This window comes from Leptonychotes weddellii, chromosome 4, assembly GCF_054177405.1.
Source record: "Leptonychotes weddellii isolate Sample4059 chromosome 4, ASM5417740v2, whole genome shotgun sequence".
Classification (NCBI taxonomy): Eukaryota; Metazoa; Chordata; class Mammalia; order Carnivora; family Phocidae; genus Leptonychotes; species Leptonychotes weddellii.
The window spans coordinates 6375584-6401227 of NC_138372.1; the positions used below are offsets into that span (position 1 = coordinate 6375584).

The 25644-nt window shown below is 54.2% G+C and overlaps 1 protein-coding gene and 1 long non-coding RNA gene across 7 annotated transcripts in view; one reads left to right on the top strand and one right to left on the bottom strand.

Annotated features, from left to right (window-relative positions):
• Positions 1-10508: 10508 nt before the first annotated feature.
• Positions 10509-22943, bottom strand: LOC145721038 (uncharacterized). 2 transcript variants are annotated; one of them, XR_014144497.1, is made up of 5 exons: positions 22513-22943; positions 17640-17880; positions 15651-15759; positions 13535-14427; positions 10509-11258 (listed from the first exon to the last, which is right to left on the bottom strand). It is a non-coding gene; the product is annotated as an uncharacterized LOC145721038 (long non-coding RNA). The 2 variants fall into 2 exon arrangements; XR_014144496.1 differs by lacking the exons at positions 10509-11258; positions 13535-14427; positions 15651-15759 and having other exon boundaries at positions 17469-17880.
• The window catches only part of PIK3CD (phosphatidylinositol-4,5-bisphosphate 3-kinase catalytic subunit delta), a 48447-nt gene continuing 43758 nt past the window's right edge, over positions 20956-25644 (top strand). For 4 of the 5 annotated variants that reach the window (XM_081816874.1, XM_081816878.1, XM_081816877.1 and 1 more), the window contains exon 1: positions 20956-21066. The gene's annotated coding sequence lies outside the window, so the exon portion shown is untranslated. The remainder of the gene's footprint in view (positions 21067-25644) is intronic. The other variant, XM_081816876.1, reaches the window with a different exon arrangement.

The window sequence follows — 25644 nt, forward strand, 5'->3', positions numbered from 1 at the left end:
GACTGAGCCACCCAGGCACCCCCAGAAATAATTTCTGTAAATGAATTTAACTTCCTTTCAATACTAGTGGAAATTTCCAGATTAATGCATCTAAATGCTGCACATTAGCACAAATCCACATCGCAGGGCCCCAGTGTGCAGACCCCTTGCCCAGGACCTGTGGGGTGTTCTATCCCAGTGAGGGGATGTGGAGTTTCCCCTTCTCCACTTGCTGTAGCCTGAACACAGGAAGAACAACAGAGCTAAAACATGCGGCACATGGTTTTCGACTTTACGGTAAAGTCTAGTACAGAGCTGCTGTCACTGGTCAGGGCATTTTATGACCTTGAGTCCTCCCCACAGCTGCAGAGAGGTTTGCTGAGCTGGGATTTTGTCTAAAGATTTTGTTTTCTTTTTGCCGAGACACAATTTGTCATGAACTTGCAGCTTCCAAACTCACTGTGGTCGGGCTTGAGGAACAGGCTTCTCTATTTTGACGTTATAAATAGTAAAGGGGGGGAGTTGAACTTAATACTTCATTTTTATTTGGCCCGTTCACTCAAACCTGCTAAACTACCAACTGCATTCATTGATGACTTGACAAAAGGGCTGATATAAATGTCCCCAAGTGACCCCTGGCACAATGGAACAATCTAGAAAAAGACCAAATTAGCAAGTCCCTTCTTCTGCCTTTATGCTGTGTAAACAGCAGGATTACGTTGCTTTTATTTATTTATTTATTTATTTATTTATTTATTTTGGAGAGAGAGACAGAAAGTGTGATTGGGGTTGGGGCAGAGGGAAAGAGAGACTCTCAAGCAGGCTCCAAGCTCAGCGTGGAGCCCAATGTGGGGCTCGATCTTATAACCCTGAGATCATGGCCCGAGCTGAAATCCAGAGTTGGGTGCTCAACCTACTGAGCCACCCAGGTGCCCCAAGTTGCTTTTATTTATTTATTTATTTTTAAGATTTTATTTATTTGAGAGAGAGAGTGCTTTCACGAGCCAGGGTTGGGGAGAGGGACAAGCAGACTCCCCGCTGAGCAGGGAGCATGACGATGCAGGGCTTGATCCCCTGAGATCATGACCTGAGCCAAAGTCAGATGCTTAACTGACTGAGCCACCCAGGCACCCCAAGTTGCTTCTAAACACATTTTGTTAAACTTGCATTCCCTCCCCGCTCACAACAAAATCACTAGAATACATGCAACAGGCATGCAGTTCCTAAATATTATCCTATGTAAAAATAGGACCTTGTTGTGGAGTTTTGCTAATAGTGTTACGGGTTCATTCATTTCGACAGAGGACCCACACCAACAATATGAGATGGTAACAATCAGCGAAAGCAGATGTGGGGTGTACAGAAACTCTGTTCTATCTTCTCTGTAAATCTAAAACTATTCTAAACTAAAAAGGTTATTTTTTTTTTAAATGACGGAATGTGGGGAACTGGTCATTTTATAATAACATTGCTTAATGGGACAGTCACTTGAATATTTTTCTTAGGCATTTCCCCCAATAAATGTCTTCACTCTTCCACTTGGTTCCTAAGTGATCACCACTGTCTAATTCCAGAACATCTTCATCACCCCAAAAAGAAACCCCATGCACATTAGCAATCGTTCACCATGTAGTCATTAGAAAAATGGAAATCAAAACTACAGTGAGACCTCACCTCCCACCCCTCGGGGACGGCCAGAAACGACGGAGACAGACAACAGCAAGTGTGGACGAGGATTTGGAGGAACTGTAGGCCTCGTGATTTCCAAATGCTATGCACCAAGTTACCACGTGACCCAGACCCCACACAAAGACTCGCACATGAAATTCATAGCAGCTTTAGTCACAATGCCAAAAACTGAGAACAGCTTAAATGTCCATCACTGGGTGGATGGATAAGCAAAATTCGACAGAACGGAACACTGCCTAGAAACAAGGACCGGGCTGCTCACAAGGCCAGCAGTATGGACGGGTCTCCAAATCAACTATGTTAAGCCAAAGAAGCTAGACACAAAGGAGTACTACAATTCTAGCAAATGCAAACTAATTTATAGTAATTAACAAACAACAAAACAAACCCCAACCCAGAGCTGCAGCCTGAGCTCAGCTCCCAGGCCCCAGTCAGTGCCTGAGGGTGGACCACACTCTCCCCTGCAGGCCCCTGGCCACCCTTCGGCTTGCAATTCCACCCCCCCCCCCAATTAGCTGTTCACGGCCCACACCTGAGGGCGCTGCTGTCTTCTCTCACCCGCCTCCTTCAGGGACCCTGGCCAGGCCCTGAGGTGGGACAGCCCCTCTCTCCCAGAGCTGGCTCCTCCCTGGGAGGGTGACTTCGAGCTGGCTGCCCCCTCTGTTTCCCATCCTCAGCTGAAGTTTGATGAACTGAAATTGGGCCTCTGTGCCAACTGGTTTTCTTTATTCTCAATAAATACTGGGTTTTGTAATTAAAAAAATAACAGATCAGTAGTTACCTGGGGCAGAGGGAAGGATAGATACAAAGGGGCCCAATGCATCTTGAGGAGTGACGGGAATGTTCTTCATCCTGACAGAGGCAATGTTTCAAGGGTGACTACGTTTGTCGAAACTCAGCCAACAGGATACTCTAAATGGATGCAGTTTGCACTACATAAATTATAACTCCAAAAGGTTTATTTTTTTAAAAAGAGAAGAGGGCACCTGGGTGGCTCAGTCGTTAAGCGTCTGCCTTCGGCTCAGGTCGTGATCCCAGGGTCCTGGATCGAGCCCTACATTGGGCTCCCTGCTCAGCAGGAAGCCTGCTTCTCCCTCTCCCACTCCCCTTGCTTGTGTTCCCTCTCTCGCTGTGTCTCTCCCTGTCAAATAAATAAAATCTTTAAAAAAATAAAGAGGTTTTTAAAAACTCTTTCATTGTCTCAGATGTATGGCCCCCAACTTGATTAAAGGGACGTGGTGGCAGACAGAATAATGAATGGCCCCCAAAGATGTCTGCACCCTAATTCCTGGAACCTGTCGGACCTAGAGAGTTTGGGAGGTGCTTTGCTGCTGGCTTTGAAGTTGGAGAAAGGGCCAGAAGCCAAGGAGAACGGGCACCTCTAAATAGCCGGAAAGGGCCAGGAAGCGGATTCTCCCCTGGGGCCTCCAGAAGGAACGCAGCGCTGACTCCTTGACTGATCTTAGACCTGTGAGACCCCCGTGGCACATCTAACCTGAGGAGCTGTCACATGATGCACGTGTGTGGTTTTAAGCCCCGAACTTTGTGGTTACTTGTTACCGCAGCTACAGGGAGCTAACACGGACCTTCCTGGTATCTGTATGGACGCACTCGGAGCGGGGCAACCCTCCCAGCACTCGGCTGATCTCTCTCACCGGCTGCAGGGCTGAGATCCAGAGCTCCTGTGGTTTTGTCATGCCACCCCCCAACACCGCCTGCCCCCAGCCCAAGCCCCCCCCTCCGCCCCCGCCCAGGGCCCTGCCGCTTCCCGCACCTGCCTGACTACTCACACCTGCACCCTCCGCACTCTTATCCTCCGCCTGGATGTTCCAGGTGAAACATTTCCCTGGCACAGCCCTCTCTCCTGAGGACTTGACATTCCCGCTGGCTGGGGCTCAGCTCAGACTGCAAGCCCCCAGCCCACCGCATGGAAACATCCTCGCCCCAGAAACTCGGGTTGGTCATGAGATCGAGAAATTGAAAATAGCCTGCATGTCCGTCGACAGGAGACTGATGAAATAAGTATGGCACATCTCCAGCCAGTGAAGCCTGGGACGGCTGCCGGCAGCGAGGACAGAGAGCTCTGCGCATGCAGACCTGGAAGTCGGCTCCTCATCCACAGTCTCTGCGTCAGGAGGCGCCAGGCAGAGGTCAGCCGGGCAAACCCCAGACCAAACCTCCTGTCCTCCAACCCGCCGTCCGCCACTCACACCATAGCCTTGGACGAGCTGCTATTCCTCTCGTGCCTCTTGTCCCTTCAACTGTGCAATGGGGACAAGGACACTTTGCCTATATCCCGTGATCCCTACCTCATTGCACTGGAAAGGCACATAGCATTATGTGCCATTCTTCATAAATAAAAAAGCAAATGCCAGTTGCAGAATAGCAAGTTAGGAGGTTGGCTCTCCGTACATATTTAAAAGCCTGAACATATTTTAGGAGTGTACTGAAGAAGCAAACCAGGGAGCAGAGCTAGCTTTAGGGGTGGAGCGTGGGGCCTTTCTGAACGCGGGGGGCTGTGTCGCGGCATGGGCCTCACACCCCTAAAGCTGCGCCATCTTGAAATTTTTGATAATTTTTGAACCTGGGACCCCACCTTTTTGTTTTGCACCAGGCCCCTCGATTATGTAGTCAGTGCTGGCAGGAAGGGACTTCCCACCTGACTGCTAGGACAGCTATCCCTGGGCAGAGTGAAAGCCGCAAGGATCTCCTGGAAACTTCTGTGGAGCCTACAACACCTGGGGATTGCTTCCTACCCCTTAGAGCTGCTGTTAGCTGGAAAGAGTCCATAGCGCAAAGGAGCTTTGTCTGTAACAGGAGTAACGAACCACTGCTTGTTACTTAGTGAGCATGACTGGGGGGGGTGGGGGCAGAAGAGCACTGGAGGACAGACAGGTTAGAGAGAAGACCCTGGGGTCAGAAGCCTCAACTGACATGTGCCAGGTGACAAAGTGGGAGAATCCAGCTCAGACCAGCTTCAGGGGGAGGTGAGGAGCCAGCCTGGTTGTGCCAGGATCAGAAGCACCCCCAGGTGGGACTTGGCTGGACCATTGTCCCTGTGCCTCTCAGGGCCCAGGGAGGAGGTCTCTGGCTTGCCCAGCTCACTCTGCATAGCCCCAACTCCAAAGATGGAGAGCCTGGGATGTGGGCCCCTGTCTCCAGGGGACAGGTAACGGGGCTGGGTGTTCGGAACCAGCAGCTGCTCCTTGGGTGAGGACAGGCGGGCAGGGGCGGCAGCCCAGGGGGGCAGGCAGAGAAGATGGAGGGGCAGGTGCAGGTGCAGACCCCCTCGGACCAAAGCCCAAAGTCAGGAGAAAAGCAGCCACGCGGATGGGTCTCACTTTGGCTGCATGGCCACCAAACCTCGAGGGGCCTTCTGCAGCCCCGCAGTTCCACTCCTGGGGGTGTGCTGGGTGCTCCTGGGAGACTTTCCACACCCTCACTTCCCGCCCTCATTCTCAGCATCTCCTCCCCTCTCCTCTGTCAGCCAATGAGCTTGCTTCCTACTTCACAGAACAAAACCCCAACACCCAGGAGAGAGGTGCACAGACTCGACGGCCATAGCAACCCGCCACGCACAAGCTCCCCTGCCCCTGCCCTCCTGCCTGTGGCTGGACTGTCCACACAGCCCTCCAGGGCCGGCCCCTCTGCTGGCATGCACTCCCGCTCCCTCCTACCCCGCCACCCCATCCAGTCCCCACCAGACTGTTCCTCTGTTATCGGAAGACACCTTGCTTTAGGGTGTATGGCGTTCACTGAGCTACTCCTTCCGCTTTTTGGAGGGTTTGAAATTTTCAAAATATCCAGTTGAGGGACCACTACCCTCTCTGCCTGCTCCCCCCCCCATCCCTTCCCTCCTTTACAATTCAGGCCAGGGGGGAGGGGGGGAGGTGTGGGGTGAGGACAGCAGCTGTGAGGCGGGGTGTGGAGCCCAAGCAGAGGGGGGGCGCCTGGTCTGGTGGCCCCCCACCCTGCTTTGTTCTCCCCAGTACCACCCACCTTGCAAAGTATTAGAAATGCATTTGTTTCTTCTTTCTGAATCATCGGCTCCGCCCCCCACCTCAATGTCCCGGAGGCTGGGACTTTGGTCACAGTATTCTCACGGCATAGGACCACACGTCTGGTGGCATTTGACATGTGTTGAATGGGTGAGTGAAACTTATAGCCCCGCCCGCCTGATGGTGGCACAGACCGCGAGGCTTGGCGACACCTGCAGTGATGGGGGAGGAGAGAGAAGTGAGCCGTGAGGCGGGTTTCTGCTTTGGCCACGGGGTGAAGAGGGACCACTTTCACTGAGGCGGGAAGGAAGTGAAGGACCGGGCTAGGTTGGGCGGGCAGTTGGGTTGGGGTCACATTCCGTTGGAGGGGACTGCCAGATGTCCCGGTGGAGACGGCACAGGGCTGCCGGCGAGGAGCTGGGGAGCCGGGAGGGAAGCCCCGTGGGGAGACGCCGCGGCCCCGGGCGAGAACCGCGAGCGGCTGGCGCGTTGGGGAAAGGGGGAGAGGCTGGGGCTGCGCTGCCAGAAAGCGGCTCTGGAATAATCTGCCGCTTGCGTGCAGGAATTGAGAAAGGAATAGGAGGCGTGGAGAAACATACATTTTCAGCAGAATGAGCTTGCAGTCTCGATACCTGCCCGCAAACCAGCAGCGGCCCAAGCGCAGCAACGCAAGGGGTTCCGCGCTCGCCCCCACCCCCGGAGGAAGCTGGGCAGGAAGGAGAGGGAGTTCCCTGGGCACCAGATCATTAGCTTGGCAGAGTCCCGCCCGGCACACCTTAGCCAAACGCGCGGCCGGGAGCGGCGCAGCGCGGCTGGGCCAGTGGTGGCGTTGACCCCCCGCCGCCACCAGGTGGCGCCCGTGCTTCCCGGGCGCCCAACCAGGAGTCCCCGAGGTCGGTGCCCCGCGCGAGAAGAGGGGCTGGCCAGCCGGGAGGCCCCGCCCCGGGCTCCACCTCTGCCTCTTTGTCGGGTGCAGCCTCGCACCCCATCCTGTCCTCCTGCGGGGGTGGGGGCAGCCCAGGGTGGGTGTGTGGGTGGTGCTGGGGCGGGGGTGGGGCGGGCATTCAAAACTGGCCTCCGGACCAAGCCTCCAACAGACTTCGCTTTAATTTCTGTTCAGTCACTTAATGCTGCCTAAAAGTAAGCATGCGGCCTCACTTCCCTCACCTGTAAAATGGGCACATAATCCTGACCGCGCAGCAGTGTTGTAAAGATTAAATTAGATGGTGATGATAATACACATACACTGAGCTCTTACTAAGGGTTGGGCATTGTTCTAACCACTTTACATATAACAGCTCATTTATTTATTTATTTATTTATTTAAATTTATTTTAAGTAGGCTCCTCACCCAGTGTGGGGCTTGAACTCATGACTTTGACTGAAATCAAGAGTCACAGTCTTTCTTTCTTTCTTTCTTTCTTTCTTTCTTTCTTTCTTTCTTTCTTTCTTTCTTTCTTTCTTCGCCCCTCTAACACCTCATTTTAATAGCTCCCTTTTATGTGGAGTGGCTGAGGACAGAGCCTGGGTCTCATCTGCAAAGGAAAGGAGGCATCCTGCTGGCCCTGGGGTGCTGCTCAGGACTGAGGGGCGACTGCTACCCGAAGAGGGCAGAAAGAGGGAGGGACGCTTCTGACACCCAAGGCCCAGAGCCTCTCTTGTTTCCAGTCCTGCAGCCCAGCGGCCCTGCTGCAGGCGGCAGGGGCAGCTGGTGGGGGCAGAGCCCACCCACCACTCAGAGAGCAGCAGAGGGACCAGTGAGGCCGACCGTGCCCCCTGGCCTGTCCGTACCCGGCTCCTGCTGTGGTCTGACAGCCCCCAGGCTTCTGGGAAAGGCACCCCTGTCGTAGTCGGTGAGTGAAGGCCACAGCACAACACACTGTGGTTTCAACCTCAGAGACTGGGGGCGGGGGGGGGGCAGTGCCTTCTCTAGGGGGTAGCCAGGTTTGGTGGGCCTGGGAAACTCCACTCAAGAGTTTTGTGGAATGTGGGAGAATGCCCAGAGGTAGCCGGAGGTAAAGAGGCGATGGTCAGGGCAAGACCCTCTGCTCAAGGCCTGGGAGAAACTAGGGCCATAAGGGCGATCTCCTGCCTCAAGGCCTCAGATCTGTGGAAGCCGGGGCCAGGAAAGACTTGGGGTAGAACTCTGTGAGGGGATCCCCAGATGTCCTGGTCTGCCTGCTGTGGTTTGTCCTGGCATGGGTGAGCAGGGTGAACTGGGCGTCATGTCCCGGGGCCGGGCAAGCCAGGGTCCAATGTGCGATCGGGTGGGGTGGCCTTCGGAGCATTCTCTCCCCACCTCATCACCTCACTCCTGTCTGGAGACCTAGAGCCGGCCTCCCCTCTTCTCCTTGGACTCTCATTCTGATGCTGCCTCTCGGGCCCGAAACTATAGGATTGGGGCTACCCTGAGTCCCAGGCCTGAAAGGGAAAGAGGGTTCTGGACTCACCAGAAGTTCTGAGTCCTTTGGGCTGTGAGCCAGCTGAGGTTATCAACACTTGATTTTACTGGGGGTCGATCCCTCCCCCATGACTGTCAGTTGGCTGACTTCCCCTCCAGGGCACCCCCACCCCCTCTCTAACAAAGGGACCAGGGCACTTGGGCCTTCCAGCTCACACATTGCAGGAAACTGAATCTCAGGGGATGAGCCCTCAGAAGACTTTTCTTACCACCAGCTTAGACGTGCTGAGATGAAGGAGCCAGAAACAGTGCTCCCCCCTTCTGCCCTCCCCCCACCCCCCTGTCCGCTCACAGGCCCAGAACAAAAACACGCCACAAATAGAAATCGAAGTCTGAGAAAGAATCAAGGAGCCATGACCCGGCCGTGGGAAATGCTGTGTGGCCTTGGCCAAGTCACTTAACTTCTCTGAGTCTATTTGCTCATCTGTAAGCTAGGGGGCTTGTATTAACCTTGAGGAGCTGCTGGGAACAGGTGAGAGAAGATGTAAAATGCAGAACACAGATGTAATGTTTGGCCTAAAAACAAGGCCCCTAAAAATACAGCCGAAGGAAGGGTCTTTGCTGGACTCTGCCATCCGGGCCCCCCCCCCCACAGTGCCCCCCTTCCAGTTCGGGCCGGGGCTGCCCCATCGCCACTTTCCTGTAAGGCTGCGGGTGGAAGGGGGCTGCCACATTCTCTGGGTAGCTGCTGCAGGCTTGCTCTCAGGCTCCACTTCCTGTTTTTCTCCCCAACGAATTTTGCACCATTGCTTTCATCAGAGCAGGCTGGGGGGTGGGGGGTGGCGAGGTGAAGGCAGAGGCCCGCCTGGGAAGGAACCCTGGGGGTCAGAGGATCCCAGGGCGGCATCAGGAAGCCGGGGAGAGCCCTGGCCTGATGTGCTCTGCCATCCAGCTGCCACGTTTTGGACCCTGTGGTCTCCAGCTTAGAGCAGATTCAGCAGTGGAGGTTGGGAGGCTGGGGGTGGGGGTGGCAAGCCGGGGGGGCTGCCTGATGGGAGGAGCAGAGGGGGCCTCGTGCCCATCCTCCATCGGAAAGCGGTGGTTTTTCTAGACATGGGGGCGGGACCTAGGAATGGACGGACCCAAGCTAAAGCCACATCTCTGAAGGAATGAGGGGTGGAGGGGCTACTCTGAAAGGTGAGGCTGGGCTCCCTGAGGCTCCCAGGTCACTGGGTGCTGAGCTCCCGCTGGGAGGAAATGAGGGCGCTGCTCCCACACTGGCAGGACCAGGACCTTTGTCCTTGCTCTCCCCTGGCTACAGACCCCTGACCCTTCCACTGGGCAAAGACCCTTCCACTGTCCAGCCATGACTGGGTCATTCATTCATTCGTTGGTCCCACATTCCCACACACTCAACTTGTAACACTCTGCGTGCCCAACACAGAGCTCGGGGCCCGGATACCAGCCTGGATCCACGTGGAGGCCCCGCTCCCAGGAGCCTCTGAGCACCCAGGCTGTCACACTTGAGCAGACCCAGCCTGGAATAAAGACCCTTCTAGACAAGGGAGCTCAGTGGGTAGTATCTGTGTGAACTGGCCAGGCAAATGAGAAGGGGTAGGGTAAAACAAAGAGTTTGGGAAGGGTACTCCAGGCAAAGGGAACAGCATGAGCAAAGGCCCAGAGTCAGAGAGCCTGGGGAGGTCTGGAGCTGCAAGAAACAGCCCAAGGGGGCGCCTGGGTGGCTCAGTCGTTGAGCGTCTGCCTTCGGCTCAGGTCATGATCCCAGGGTCCTGGGATCGAGTCCCGCATCGGGCTCCCTGCTCGGCGGGAAGCCTGCTTCTCCCTCCCCCACTCCCCCTGCTTATGTTCCCTCTCTCGCTGTGTCTCTCTCTATCAAATAAATAAATAAAATCTTAAAAAAAAAAAAAGAAACAGCCCAAGGTGCAGCACGAAGGGTGAGGTGGGAGAAGTGGTGGGAGGAACCCCAGGGGGCTGGCTGGGTTGCCTCCCTTGATTATTAGATGCCTCGAGCTTGTTCTCCAGCCACAGCTGACCCCATACCCCAGTGCAGGTCACTGTCCCAGCCAATAAGTGGCTTCAAGGGTCAGAATCAGTCCCTGGTAGGGGCGCCTGGCTGGCTCAATCAGTAGAGCGGGCAACTCTTAATCTCAGGGTTCTGAGTTCGAGCCCTACATTGGGTGTAGAGATTACTTAAAAATAAAAAATCTTTTTTTCTTTTTTTTTAAGATTTTATTTATTTATCTGACAGAGAGACACAGCAAGAGAGGGAACACAAGCAGGGGGAGTGGGAGAGGGAGAAGCGGCTTCCCGCGTAGCAGGGAGCCTGATGTGGGGCTGGATCCCAAGACTCTGGGATCATGACCTGAGCCGAAGGCAGTCGCTTAACAGCTGAGCCACTCAGGCTCCCCCAAAATAAAAAATATTTTTAAAAAAGAGGGAAGGAAGGAAGGAAGGAAGGGAGGGAGGGAGGGAGGGAGAGAGCAATCAATCAGTCCCTGGTAGCTGAAGCAGGAAAGGGGACTTTTAGCAAAGGTATGGGGTGTTCTCATGGACCCCAGAGATGCAGCCTGGCTTTGGAGCCCTGGAGCCAGAACTCTTGGACACTTTTTCAGCGCTGCCTGCCTGTCCCCCATTTGCCCACCGGCATCACACCTGCCAAGCTGATGTGGCCTGGATCCCTTCACCCAGAGAGAACTAGGTCCAGGTCCCAAGCCCTGGGAAGCAGGAATCGGTTATGGCCAGTGGTCAAGTGGATATGCTGCTTTTCTGTCGTGACTACGTGAGGAAGGGCTACCAGGAAAGGGGGCCAGAGGAACAGCCCAGTAGCCTGAAAGCCAGTGGCGTCCACTCTAGGCCATTCCGTTTTATCCTAGCCCCCCACCCAAACACGTGCTTAATTCCTTTGGCTTTCCCCAGATAGCTCCATTCCAGTTGCTGTCGCTTAATCTTTATATCACAAAGTCCACTACAAATATCTCTCCCCCTGCCGAAGGTAAGGCAATCCGGGTCAGGTCAAACTGCGGCTTCCAGAACTCCATTCTCAGAGCCTCTGTCTCCAGCGAACACCCAGCCCCGTCTGTTTCTACTGAATCTCCTCTGAGGTGGCTCCCCCGAGTCCCCCTCAATCTATAGACCGAGTGATCAGTTTCACCTCTCCTTCCATGCTTGATCTATGGAGCAGAAAAGGGAAGCACCATACAGGCAAGGTAAATTACACATCAGGAACAACATACCGCATGGGGTTTGCTCTGCTGGTTACCTTCTCTGGCTTCTTTGTTGGCAAACATGGCTGTCCCAGGTTCTGCTCACTGGGAAGGGGTCCCTTCTCTGGGGGTCTTTCAGGTCTGCCCCTGAAAGGTTCTTGGGAAACCTTTTTCTAGGAGGGACCCAGCTGCCCTGGTAGCCTGCTTCATATTGGTGCTGGGACCTGGGCCGAGGGTAAGACATCACAAGCCCCAATGTGCCAGGTTTTAGGGTTTCCTGGAGTTTCAGTCCCCACAGAAGCATCGTTAACTGGCTGCCAATTTTCTTTTGGGTCTTGTCATTAACCAATAACCATTGCCATGAAATCCTGTCTGCTTGAATATTTGGCCTTAGGCTGGGTCATCGCCCAGGGTTAGGGTGTCTCAGCAGCAAGCAGGGCAGCTAGTTTCTTCTTTTAGCCTAAAGGTGAAGAGGAAATCATCATCTAACTTGGGTGGAAAGAAGCTTTTTCTCTCTGGGGTGCCTGGTTGTCTCAGTCGTTAAGCGTCTGCCTTCGGCTCAGGTCATGATCCCAGGGTCCTGGGATCGAGCCCCACATCGGGCTCCCTGCTACGCGGGAAGCCGCTTCTCCCTCTCCCACTCCCTCTGCTTGTGTTCCCTCTCTTGCTGTGTCTCTCTGTCAAATAAATAAAAAATAAAATCTTAAAAAAAAAAAAAGAAGGGGGCACCTGGGTGTCTCAGTCGTTAAGCGTCTGCCTTCGGCTCAGGTCATGATCCCAGGGTCCTGGGATCGAACCCGCATTGGGCTCCCTGCTCAGCGGGAAGCCTGCTTCTCCTCTCCCACTCCCCCTGCTTTTTAAAAAAAAAGATTTTTCTCTGATTTCTCTTGGAATACTACCCTACCTGCCTTCGCGCCACTTGACAATGAGAGGCTAAAGGACCAGAGGTTAAGGATTATTCACTCCTGTGGCTCTTCCCAGATATCCCTATTCCAAAGCTAAGCTCACAGACTTTTCCGTTTTGTCTGAGACACGGGGCATGGCAGAGAGTGTGGCTGATGCTGTGCAGCCAGGTGCATGATTATCTGATGCTTGCTTGTCACTGGCTATAGGAAAAATGGGATCTCCCTTCACATAAATATTTGCCCTGCTTTCCCCCAATAAGGCTGCTAGAAGTAAATCATATACTAATATGCTGGACCCTTTGCTACCATGTTCTGAGTCCCGTGAGACCACTGAAAACAGTTCAACTGATCTGTTACCACATAGCAAGAGCTGCTGGAGTTCCATCCAAGAATAGGGAATCCTCAACACCCCTCATTCTGCCCCAGGTCACCTAGTTTCAATACTTTCCTTGAAAAGCTGTTTCTTTCTTTCTTTCTTTTTTAAAAGATTTTATTTATTTATTTCACAGAGAGAGACACAGTGAGAGAGGGAACACAGGCAGGGGGAGTGGGAGAGGGAGAAGCAGGCTCCCTGCAGAGCAGGGAGCCCGATGCGGGGCTCAATCCCAGGACTCTGAGATCATGACCTGAGCCGAAGGCAGACGCTTAACGACTGAGACACCCAGGCGCCCCGAAAAGCTGTTTCTTTCAATGCTGCATTTCCAATACTGATTTCTGTATTAATTCTGAGTGTTGCTTTTGTTGTTTCAAAAAACAAAAACCAACTCAAGAGAGTTTGTACTGGGTTGAATATTATCCCTCCAAAATTCATGCTCACATGGAACCTCAAAATGGGACCTTCACCGGAAAGAGGGTCTTTGCAAATCTAATTAGTTAAGATGAGGTCATCCTGGATTAGGGTATCTTTATAAGAAGTGGGAAATTTGGACAAAGACACAGACACACAGGGAGAATGCCAGTGAAGATGGAGGCAGAGATCAGAAGAATGCTTCTACGAGCCATTGAACGCCAAGAATTGCAGGCAGTGCTGGAAGATAAGAGAGAGGCCTGGAACAGATTCTCCCCAGAGCCTCTGGAAGGAACCAACCTGGCCAACACCTTGATTTCAGACTTCTGGCCTCTAGAACTGCAAGGGAATAAATTTCCATTGTTTTAAGCCATCTGGATTGTGCTAATTTGTTACAGCAGTCCTAGGAAACTGATACAGATTTTAAGCAGAATACAGAAGTAAGGCAGAAGGGCGTAGGGGACTTTCAGAGGAACCCAAGGGGAAGAATGCAAGGACATTCTTGATGCAAGACAAGGAACCGAAAAGTTGCCCGAAATTGTCTCTCTCACCTGTGATCCTCTCTTCCTCTCTGTGCATCTGCTTGCTGGTTTTCTTTCAATCTCGGTCTCTGCACGGCAGCTTCTCTGATTTCCTCAGTCCTGTCGAGAGGCGTAAGTGGCTCCCAGCACCCAAGGGTCCTGGGTACCTGAAGAATCACTACGCTCTTGGTTCTAATTCCGCATTCCTGAGGAAGCCACTGGTTGGCCAACCTGGGGCCAGGTGGCCACCACTGAGGCAATCACCTTGGGCATGCTTTAAGGCCGGCATACCTGACCGGAGACTGCAGGTATCCCCACGCAGATGCACGGAGAAGTGTTCCTGGAGAAAGGAGCTGGGTATACACCCCAGGAGCACTGGGCTCTTGGCATCTAGCACCTCCCCACACTGTAGTTCCCATTGGCTGAGGCCCTACTATCCACTGATGGACTTCCCTGATGCCACCTGTATTCCCAAAGGAGTCCTTCTCCAGGGGCTTCTCATCCCTCCTGCTGAGAGCTGAGGCCATGGGGTCATTACCCCAGTTTGACCGGAGCCCAGGCAGAATGGAGCAGCGGCTCATCCGTCATACTGGTGTGAACAGCAGTAAGAGGGATTGTTAGCTCTGACTTGGGGAAAGGAGATAAAGTTCACGTTTTTGCAGTTTTATTACACATTTGGCATAATGTGAACAGAAAGGAAAAATGGCAAGGAAAACATCTGTAACGCTCCTCCTCCGAGGCTTTCACAGTTCAGTCACCTCCCACTACATACGTGTGCATACGTCACGCTTACACGGTGGCGATCCTGCTCAGAGGCAGTTCTGCGTTGAACTTGATCCCCTTGATGATGTCACCATTTCCCATGATGCTACGGGTCTCCAGGATCGCCACTTTTCTTTGCTTTTCTAAATTTATTTATTTATCTGAGAGCAAGAGCACACGCATGAATCAGGGGAGGGGCAGAGGGAAAGAATCTTCAAGCAGACTCCCCGCTGAGCATGGAGCCCACCGTGGGGCTCGATCACACCACCCATGAGATCATGACATGAACCGAAACCAAGAGTCAGACACTTAACCGACTGAGTCGGACACTTAATCAATCCCCAGGCGCCCCAGGATGGCCACTTTCAATGGCTGCACACTGTTCCATTAAGTGGATGTACCATGCTTTCCTCCGGGCAGTTCTGGCCAAGGGGAGAAGGCAGACCCTCCACAGTGTTAAGGTGACACATTTTCTTCTTCCCATTTTTGGTTCACCGTCCAGCTTCCTGCGATCGCTGGTCCAATAGACCCCACACCCTTCCTGTCACCTGACTTCAGAGTTCTAGGAAGGCTGCCCCCTAATGAACTCCCACCTGCCATCTGGGTGACCTCGGCGAGTTACCTGCAGCATTGCCTTAATTTCTTTGTTTGTAAGATGGGGATAAGAACAGCATGCACCACACAGGGTTCCAAGGGGGATGAAACAGGGTAATGCATGAAAACAGCCCGCGCTGACAGCTCACTATAGTTCTACTTTTTTTCATTCGCTGTGTAGCCCAGACGCTTTCCACGAGGCCACGTTTACCGGTTCCATACATGCTGTAACAAAGCACCACAAACCCTGTGGTTTAAAAAAACAGAGATTTGGGGCACCTGGCTGGCTCAGCTGGAAGAGCGTGCAACTCTTGATTTCAGGGTCGTGAGTTTGCACCCCACGTTGGGTATAGAGATTCCTAAAAATATATATATATATAAATAAAAATAAACAGACTTAAAAACCAAAACCCAAAACACCAGAAATTTATTCTCTCACAGTTCAGGAGGCCAGAAGTTCAAAATCAAGGTGTCAGCAGGGCCACTCCCTCCAGAGGCTCTAGGGAGAACTCTTCCTTGCCTCTTCCAGCTTCTGGGGCTCCTGATGTTCCTCGGTTCGTGGCTACATCTCACCAACCTCTGCCTCCAAATGCACATGGCCTTCACCTCTGTCTGTCTCGACTTTCCCTCTGTCTTTCTCTCATCGGGATGCTTGCCATTGGATTTAGGGCCCACCCAGATAATCTAGGATGACCTCATCTCCAGATCCTTAACTTAATTACATCTGCAAAGACCCTATTTCCAAATAAGGTCCCATTTCCAGGTTCCAGGGATTAGGACTTGGACATACCTTTTCGGAGGTCACCAGCCAGCCCCCTCCAGGTAGAAAATGGCTTTCCTTCTCCTTCTAACTCTTCTCTCTCTTCAACATTCATGCTCTTTTGTTCTCTTTTTCCTGTCTGGGGAAAAAGTCACCAGACATATGCCTTCTCATTGAGGTTTTTGGGGTTTCGCATGGGGGTGCTCCTCAGAATCGATTCCTTTAAAGATAGCTATCTATCTGGAGGGGTACTTATCTAGATAGAAGGAGGTTTTTAGAGCAGGTGGTAATGTGGTGGGACACAGGACCGGAGCAAACCCCAGCTCCCGTTAGCACTCCCTCTTCTGCGCCCCGTTTGCGAAGCTGTGACTGTCCCCAAACCGCTTTCACTGAAAGATCTGTTAGTTTTACAGGCTCTCTGAAGCTGGAGTAATAAGCCCCATCTTACGGAGGAAGGGACAGACAGGGGGATGTGGGGGCAGGGCTGGGTCTCAGGGTCCCCAGAAAAGGTGCAAAAATACACTCCCCCCTCCATTAGACTCCAAGGGTGGGGAATAAGGCCACGCCTTCTTACTTTCTGCAGCCCCCCCTTCTGTGACTCTGCCCCCCCCCGCCGCCCCGAACCATTGTATTCTAGGCTTGTAAGGGAAGGCCCTGTTTCCAGCCCCAGGGACTGATTGGCCTTTTCCGCCTCCCGCACCTCCCCATTCTATTATTTTTTCTTTTCTTTTTTTTTTTTTTTAAAGATTTTTTACTTATTCATTTGAGAGAGAGAGAGACAGAGAGTGCTTGAGGGAGAGCAGAAGCTGGGGTGGGGGGTGGGGGAGGGACAGAGGCAGAGGGAGAAGCAGACTCCCCGCTGAGCAGGGAGCCCGACACCAATCCCAGGACCCTGGGATCATGACCTGAGCCCAAAGGCAGACGCTTAACCGACTGAGCCACCCAGGTGCCCTATTATTTTTCCTTGAAATAAATGCTTAATTTTAGAACAGTTTCAGATTTTTAGGGAAGTTGCAGAGAGGATAGAGAGTTCGCACACACCCCACACCTTGTCTCTTCTATTGCTAACATCTTAACTACTACAGTACATTTGTCACAAAGTATGAACCAACATTGATACGTTATTATTAACTGAATCCCAACTACCTTAGTTTCACCTACTGTCCTCTCTCTGTTCCAGGAGCCCAGCCAGGACACTGCGTAACATTCGCTTGTCATGTCCTCCTTAGGCTCCTCTTGGCTGACAGTTGCTCTAATTTTCCTTGACTCTGATGACCTTGACCGTTTGGGGGACTGGTCAGGTGTTTTTGTAGACCCCCACTATCCCTCCTCCATCTCTCCCCTCCTCCCCACCTCCTATGTCTTTGCAGCGCTTACTACTTCACGACACTGTATCTTATTTTTATTCTTCATAGTTTCTCTTCGTGGAGTGTAAGCCCCGGGAGGGCGGGTCTTTGGCTTGGACGGTGCTGTATCCCAGGGCCCCAACTGTAGCAGGCACGCAGGCTGAATGAGTCAGTGTTGCAAAGCCTGGGTCACCCCCAGTGTATGGAGGCAGGAGTTTGGATCCAGCCTCATGACCCCAAACCCTGCTGCTCCCCACCACCCCCTTTCCCCAACACCCCCACACCCTGGACTAGGAAGAGCATTAGAAGGTATGTTTAAAAGCCAACTGCTGTTTCTGGAACACTGACTTGGTGCCAGGGGCAGGACCCTCCCCTAGTCCCCGGTCCCGAGGGCCGGAGGGATCCCCCCAGAGTTGCACAGCGGGTAGGGGTTTGGGCTGGGATTGGAACCCAGGCATCTTGGGTTTGGAGTGTTTGCGTTTTACAAAAAGGACAACTCAACTTCTGTTTGGAGCCTCCATTTACTTAGGCCCAGAAACTCAATCTCCAGCAATTCAAACCTGACCCCATAAGGGCCTGGTTCACCCGGGCCACCTCTGAACTATCTGGGTCTTTCTGGACCGTTCAGTCCAGCTGTGACCCGGGATGAAGCACAGGGGCACGATCCATCCACCTCTGAGTCTTTCTTCGGAGGGCACAGCCTGGGGACGGGGGCTGCAAGGACCCCTGTCTTCTTTCCTCGGGCACCTGCACCTGGCCAGCTCTCCGGGCTCCTCTGAGCCTGTGTCCTCAGAAGTCAGACTTTCCAGGAATCAGTTCTGACCTCGGCCTGGTTCTCCAGGTCTCACGCCCTTGCACCATCATCACCATGACGTTGCCCCAGGCAGCCGCTGTCTCATCGCAGGGACCAGGGCCTGCAGTAAGAAATGCATTTTATGTCTTGACTTAATGCACACTCACGCGTACCTATAAACCGGGCAAAAGCCGCAGGCCATAGTATTCTCCCTCCCGAAGTGGAATACAATCTGATCATTTCTATTCTATTCCATTTTTGTAAACTTGATGTGCTGAGCGGGTTTCCAGTCCACTAACGTGTTCATATGTCACACCCTGCTGTGGGGAAATGTTGTTTTAGAGCAGAAACATCCAGTCCCACGGAGCACAGAGACCCTGTTCTAGGATTGCTCGAGAGCTAACCTTTTCGGGGGGTTCTCTCTGTCAGTACCGTTAGAAGCAGTTTCCATGTATTATTACCTCGGGTAATTCCAAGAACAATTTTTAAAAGATTTTATTTATTTGAGAGAGAGAGAGAGAGAGAACAAGCAGGGAAGGGGGAGAGGGAGAGGAGAAGCAAACTCCCTGCTCAGCTGGGAGCCTGACTTGGGGCTCCGTCCGGGTCCTGGGACCCCAAGGTCGTGTGATCATGACCTGAGCCCAAGGCAGCTTAACCTGACTGAGCCACCCAGGCGCCCCTCTAAGAACAATTCTAAATGCCGAAAGCCATGATCAGCATCCCTGTTTTCTCAGATGAGGAGTGGAGGCTCAGACAATTTTAAGTCACTTGCCGGAGGTCACACAGCTCCACAGCAAGGCAGTGCTGAGGAGTTTGGCTCCAGGGAAGGTGCTCTTAATCAAGAAGCTTCACCACACGTTTCTTGGCCAAGGCAAAAGGGCGAGGGTTTGAGCTGGGTAATGTTTGCTTGGGAGGAAAGGACCCACAGCAAAGTGGGCTTCCTGCCAGGACGGGGCACACAGGTGCCCAGAGTCCTTCGTGGAGGGGCTGAGGAGGTGGGCTTCTCATGCTTGCACCCCTGCACTGGGGTCCTGAGGTTGGCTCTGGCTGCCCTGAGATAACCCTGCTTGTGGGCATGTGTGTGTGTCCGTGCTGAAGCCCCTCAAAGCTGAACAAAGATGCTTACTGCATCCGCGAGAAGCTGCACACGCTGGATGGCTTTTGGAGGGGAAGTTTTGCAGGAGAGGGGACAGAAGGAAACAGGTCTGGAGGGCTGTGTGTGCCCCTCCGGGCTGCAGGGCACCTTCTGCCGGCCGGAGCCTCTTCTCCACTGACCAGCAGCCCGTTTAATAACCGAGACCTCTTTCTTCCCTTCCATAACATGGGGCGGAAGGATTGGCCCTTCAGGAGATCATGTGAATCAGGAGGCATTGACTTCCATGCAGCTAAGATGCTCCTTCTCTTCTAGGACTGCTATAAATTCTCCACCATGGCTAGTCTATTTTGTTTACAATTCAAAGGGAACTTGAAGTAGCTTCCTCCAAACACACATGACAACAGTTAAAAATAAAGTGAGAAAGAGAGATCAGAAACCATAGAGAAGAAGGCAGAAGGCGAGTCTATTGGGAACTTGAGAGACAAGGGAGAGCGATGGCAGAGCCCTGTGTTACTGTCAGCCTCTTTCTCCTGGCACCCCGGGCAACACAGGGAGATACTATGGCGCCGTCTCAAAACGGAAATGTGCTGGGTTTTCAGGAAAGTGAAACTTCTAGAACTGGGCCATAGGCAGCATGATATGGTCAGAGGAGCAGTTAGACTGGCCCCCAAATGATTAAACTTTCCTGAGCCTCGGTTTTCTGATCTGTAAAGTGGGGCTAAGATTGCCCTTGGGAGATTGTTGTAGGGATCAGAGATAATAACAGGTGGAGCATATCTGAGCATTTGGCATGCCTTGGGTCCCTGTCTCGCATGTTACAGAGCATGATGCGAATGGCTGTCAGCAAATATTCAGTGAAGCGTTCTTCTGAATGAGGCAAAAACATTCCTCATCTGTCGGCTTCTTACACCAAACTCTGAAAGCCAGGGAGTAAATTGTTTAAACTGCAAACTAGCAAAAGCTGGGCTGGTGCAGGTGTTCGGAAACCTCAGGGCAGGCTGCTTACCCTGCCATCAGATTTTCTCTCCGATGTGCCCATTTCTCTTCTGGCACCCTGGAGTGGGCTGGAGACCTCTGCCAAGGACCAGTGAGCCGGGCCTGGGGTAGGAGTGAGGCTGTGAGCCTGGGATGTTTTGTTGGGAAGAATGTTAGGGTACGTTCCTGGGGACAGACCCAACATTCTTCCCTAAAGGGACAATATGGTCCCTTCTGGCTCCTCCAAAGATGTCTAGCTGAGAATTCAGAGCCTGCAGCCTAGATCTTAGAACACCGGAAGCGTTTAGTACCCAACGGGTCTTGCCTCAATGCTCTCCCCTTTCCTGGCAGGACACGGAAGTTTCTGCTCCTCCCTTTGCTGCAGCCAGAGCTGGGCCCACGCTGGTCCCGGAGGCCAGGGTATTGCATGGGTAGAAAGAGTCTTCCCAAGTTTCAGGTTCCTCATATCTCCAAGGGGACCAAACGGGTGTTTTACCTCCCAGACCCTGTTGGAGAGGGTCCTTTAAGTCTAAGCAACTGACCGACTCTTCCGCCATCACACCCCAGAAGGATTTGAAGCCACTCTTGTAATCTGGCTACTCCCACACCCCCTCCTTGCTCTTGACTCCCCCAAGCGTGGAGGCCACGTCTTCCCTCCAGGGCTGTGCCAGTGGGACTTTGCTCCAGTCTGTCTGCCTGGCCTCTTGGACCGTCCCTGGAGCCCAGCCCCGGCGCTCTTGGCGCTGGGGGGCACCCCCCGGGTGCCTGGAGCTGCGGCCGCCGCCTCCCTCTCCCGCCCTCCAGCCTTTTTCTCTGACCACTGTGGAAATTCTTGGTGTGTGAATGTGGAAGGCGTGGGAGTTTTATGGGCTTTAGGACCTTTATTTGGTTGTTTTCCTTTGTATAAAAAGAAAACTTGTTTTGAAGAAGGGCAAAATGCAGCTTCCAGAGACACCTGGGATGATGCCCTTCCAGCCGCAGACGGGGTGCGGATTTGGGGGGTGGAGAGGACGGGGGCGGGGGGGGGGTTGCAGACTGGCGGCAGGAGGACCTGTTGTTTTTCCTGTTGCAAGTAAAAAGGAAACAAAGTGGGAAGTGGAGTGTGCGGGCTGTCAGCAGGCGGGGCGCCCCCAGCGCGCCCCGCCTCCCTCCCTCGAGGCTCACTCGCGCCCAGAGCCTTCGCTCCTAGCGGCCGCCGGGCCGAGCCGCCCAGCCCCTGCCAGCCGCGCCGGGACGGTAAGCACTCGCCTCCGGCTGCGTCTGGGGAGGTCGGGGAGAGCACCGGGACCCGGCGCTTCGGGGACCTCGGGGACCGGCTCGCGGGCGTCTCCCGGTGCCCACAAGCGGTGCGCCCTGGCCGGGTGCGCCTCCCGCGTCTGGAGAGAGCCCGGCAAGGGGCGCCCCCCGGGGTGGCCGCCGGGACCTGGGCGCGCACGGCTCCCCTGCGCGGCTACCGCGCGCCCTGCGGGGCCCGACGGGGCGTTCACGGGCGCGGCGGCGGCGGTCCGGCCGCGCTCCCAGCGGCGGGGCATGGAGCCCGGCAGCGCTCGGCCGCGTGCGCCCTGCCCCGAGCGCTCCGGCCGCGCTCCCACGAGCCGTGCAGCCCGGTGTACCGTCCCCTGCGCCCTGGCCCTGCGCGCCCTCCCCGGCGCCGGCGAGCGGGGACCGGGCTGGGGAGCCGCCGGAGTCGAGTCTGCCGGGCGCCCCCCTCCGGCCCCGCCCGGCGCGCCTGGGGGCCCCGGGGCCTCGGGAGCCGCTTGCCGCGTGTTTACTGCAGCCGCCAGCGGAGACCAGCCCCCGGATCTGCGGCTGAGCCTGGGTTACGGCGGCAAAACCGCCTCCAGCTTTGCATTTCCGGACTTTCCCCCCCCCCTTCTTTTTAATACGCTTACCCGTAATTCAGCCAGAATGAGGCTTCTTTTTTTAAATCGGGTTTCCTGTTTTTATTTAGGCTTCCTTCTCTGCACCTTCCTTGAAATCTGGGAGAGGGGAGCAGGGAGACCTTTGGTGGGGACCAGGATGCGGGAGCACGTAGCGGGCGGTGCTCTGCCCGGGTGGGGAGATGGGGCTCCAGAGAGCCAGGAAAAGGACGAATGCGAGGCCCCGAAAAGCGCGCTCCCGGAGGGGACGAAGTGGGGATGGGATTTCCGAGGCTGGGGTCGGGCGCCTGGGGCGGCCCGGGCTGGCGGTCCACGTACCAAGTGGTCCCGCGGCACCCTTGGGATCTGCCCAGTTTGCAGATGGAGCGCTCGGGAGCCCTCGAATGACCGAGTAGCTTTCACTTGGTTCAGATCCCCTGGAAGGAGAGAGCTGAAGGTCTAGAACCCCAACAGATTATGCAGTGGGGCGGCTTCACCTGGGCTCCTGCAGAAAGCCCCACTGCGCGCCGCCCGCCCCGGCAGAAATGTGCTGCACTATCCCGCCTGTATGTGGGGCAGGTGTGCCCTCGGTGTGTGTGTGTGTGTGTGTGTGTGTGTTGGGGGGGGCCCTCTTTCAGGGGCTTCGAGGGTAAAGTTCGCCGCTCCAAAGGGACCCTGAACCTGAGGATTCATCCCACTGCTCACTTCCAGGAGAGAGGATGGTGCTGGAGCGCCTGGCACTGCCTTGCTGTTCTGGTCAAGTGAACGGTACTCCTGGGACTCTTCCCGCCCCCCTCACAAAGAAGCAATCGTTTTTACATACGTGTTTTCAGTTAAGCAGTCGTAGGAGCTGACTGATGTCTCCATTTTCCAGTGGGAGAAACTAAGGCCCAGAAAAGTTACATAACTTTTTTTTGCAAGTAGCTGATCCAGAACCCGCTGAAGAGTTCCATCATCTGTAGGTGCTGGGGTTTGCCGATTAAGGAGAACATTTCCTAATAGTTCTCTTGGTGTAGGGACGAGGACCCTTGGAGTGTCTCTTCAGAGATGCGGCCTCTAAGGGACCCACCCTGGTAATACCGGGTAAAAGCGGCCCCTACTATTCACCACCAGGTTTGACTGCGGTGATTAAGTGGGCATAAAGAACCTTCTGATTAAGGAGGCTGTCACCAAATATAAAGAGATGGGAATAGAACTTTCTCTTCCATTCTCTAGAGCACGTATTTGCCAACCCTTTATCGTTTCCACACCCTGCTGTGGTTTGATTTCTCAACTTCAGGATCCCATCATCCATCGTGCCTCATGAGAGCACCGCCCAGCACATGCTGAGGGTGGTTCTTGTGCTGCTTTCATGAACTCCTACAAGTGGTGGAGGACGCTGGGGGGGAGGGTCATGGGGCGGGGGGGGGGGGTCGGGTCTCTTGAAACCTAGTTGGCCCTTGCCTGTTCTAAGACATCCAAGCTTACCTCTTTCGGAGCCCCACTGCCCCCCACCTCCTCTGCCCACGTTTAGAAACAGTGCTGGCCACTCAGCAAATAGACATGTTTCTGGAATAGGGCATGTGCCCCAGGGGCGCTCCTGGCCACGCAGATGGTCCCCTTCCACTAGGACTTTTCTCTGGCTTTCCTACGTCTAACAAATGTTTACTGAGATCTCCCTCACAGGGGCTGTGCTAAGAACGAGGCAGGCAGGTGGGGAGGGTACCAGCCCTCGGGTGGGTGGGTAGGGGGCTTATGAGACGCAGGCAGTCCGCACATAACTAGAGACCAGCCTCAGGCCTGGTTAGCTTGTACTCCCAGAACTGCTGTGTCCAGGGAGATTGTGGGCCTGTGAATGGGGGTGTGAGGGGTCAGTTCCTGCTTCACCTTGTTTTTCTTCAATTGCACAGTTAAAGGGAGAAGTGAATGTGCAACTCATGAAGCAATTCCCCTTTGGCTGGCTTATTTTTCAAAACGATTTTTGTTTAGAGAGCAGTCTCCTCCCTCCCAGAGGCCAGATGCTTCTGCGGGTCTGGTGATGGGGCGTGGGGCCCCACCAAACGTTTCTTTACCATGGGACCTTAGAAAAGCTCTTTCAGCCACTCCCCAGGGGACAAACATGTTTCCCAGCAAAGCTGGCAGGTCCAGAGGGAAGTGCTCCAGGAGGATGGGGGGGTTGGTGCTGCCCTGTCTGATGGCGGAGGCATGTAGTCATTGACCACCAGCTGCAGGACGGCAGGAGCCTGACTTGTCAGGAAGGGAGGAAGACATTCTCCTCTGTGCCACAGCCAGTGTTTCATAAATGGCAAGGCTTGCAAAACTCCTCCTCTCTCTCCTTGCAGCTAATGCTAAAACTGAATTTTCTTTAATTTGGTTGGTGGAAATCCCCCGCAATCATATCAGAAATGCTGCCAGTTTCAAGATGGAAAAAAAAAAAATTTAAAACCCCGGGAACCTCCCTCCCCACTCCTTCCTTGCAGACCCACACGGTGGCCCACTCTCCCCTCCCTGGGGGCCCGCACAGTCCGCGGGGCCTGAGGTCGGCGCAGTGAAGGTTCCAGCTGCCCTGGCCTGTGAGGAGGAGTGGCCCCACCCACTCCTTCCCCAGAGGTGATAACCTGGCTCCCTTGGATAAGGGGGGCGGTCAGGACTTCTAGAAAAGGGTGCTTCTCAAGGCCGCCTACTTTCTGGGCCGAGAGGGAGAGTGATTGGAGGAATGGGAGTGGCATTTCTAAAGTGGTATTTCAGTTCGCTTCTGTTTCACTCACTTTGGGGAAAATGCTTTCCACTTAGAGAAAATACCAGGAGAGTGGGGAGGGGGGAGGTGGGGAGAGGGAAGCCACAGAAAGGGAGCAAGCTGCCTGGGTCAGATTTATGTCCTGGAATGATGCTGTATGTGTTTCCTGGGGCCGCTGTAACAAATTACCACAAATTCTGTGGCTTCAAGCAGCAGAAGTGTATTCTCTCGCAGTTCTGGAGCTCAGAAGTTCTGAGTCAAGGTGTCAACAAGGCCTTACTTCCCTCCAGGGGCCTAGGGAAGACTCCTTCTTGCCTCTCCCAGCTCGAGGTGGCTCCGGGCTGTCCTTGACTTGTGGCCACGCCACCCCACTCTCTGCTCCCTCTTCACTTGGCCTTTTCCTCTGTGTCTGTGTCTTTCTGCTGTCTCTTAAAGGACACTTGTCATTGGATTTAGGGCCCATCCTTAACTTAATTACATCTGCAGCGACCCTTTCTCTGGATAGTGATTTTCCCAAATAATCCCCAGGTTCCTAGGGTTGAAACATGGACACATCCTTTTGGGGCCACTGTTCAGCCCTCGGCAGGTGGACAGGAGCACGTTTCTTTCAGTGTCTCCCGGGAAGGTGTTGAACACAGCTGTCTTTGCAGGGAACCACCCGTCCCCTGCGTCTGGGCCCTGGGCTACTGCTTCCCAGTCTCTACCCTTCCTCTCCTATTTCCAGCTTCCCTTTCCCAGCTTTGTGAACTGGTAGCCACCTTAGTAGTGGGCTCTGCCAATGGCAGTCCCCCTCCCCAGGGTCCCAAGAGCAGAAAAGACAAGTCCCAAGGTTGGAGAAGTTGCCCGCAGGCTAAGTTCTGCACCTGCAGAGAATTGCCCCTGCCTCCAGGCAGTCCTCCGGTCTGGTCTCCCTCCTGACCTTTCCCCTTCCCTTCAAGAACAGCTCCTTCGCTGCTCAGGGCCTCTCCCAGCCAGGGCTCCCCCCACCCTCTGTTTGGGGCCACACAGCACTTCTCATTTTGGAGTTTCCTCTGTTGAGCAGCCCCCGCCCCCAACCGGGAGAGGCGGGGGCAGGGCTTGGTTTTGCTGCTGTGTCTGCTGTGGGATGGAGCTGGTGGTACTGAGAGGGATCCGGACCTCCCCGGACCTGGGGGTGCAATTAAAGAGTGCTCCAGGGCTCTCTGGAGGGCAGGGCCACTCTCCTGCCTCCTCTCCCCCTCCCCCAGCCTCCCCCCCACC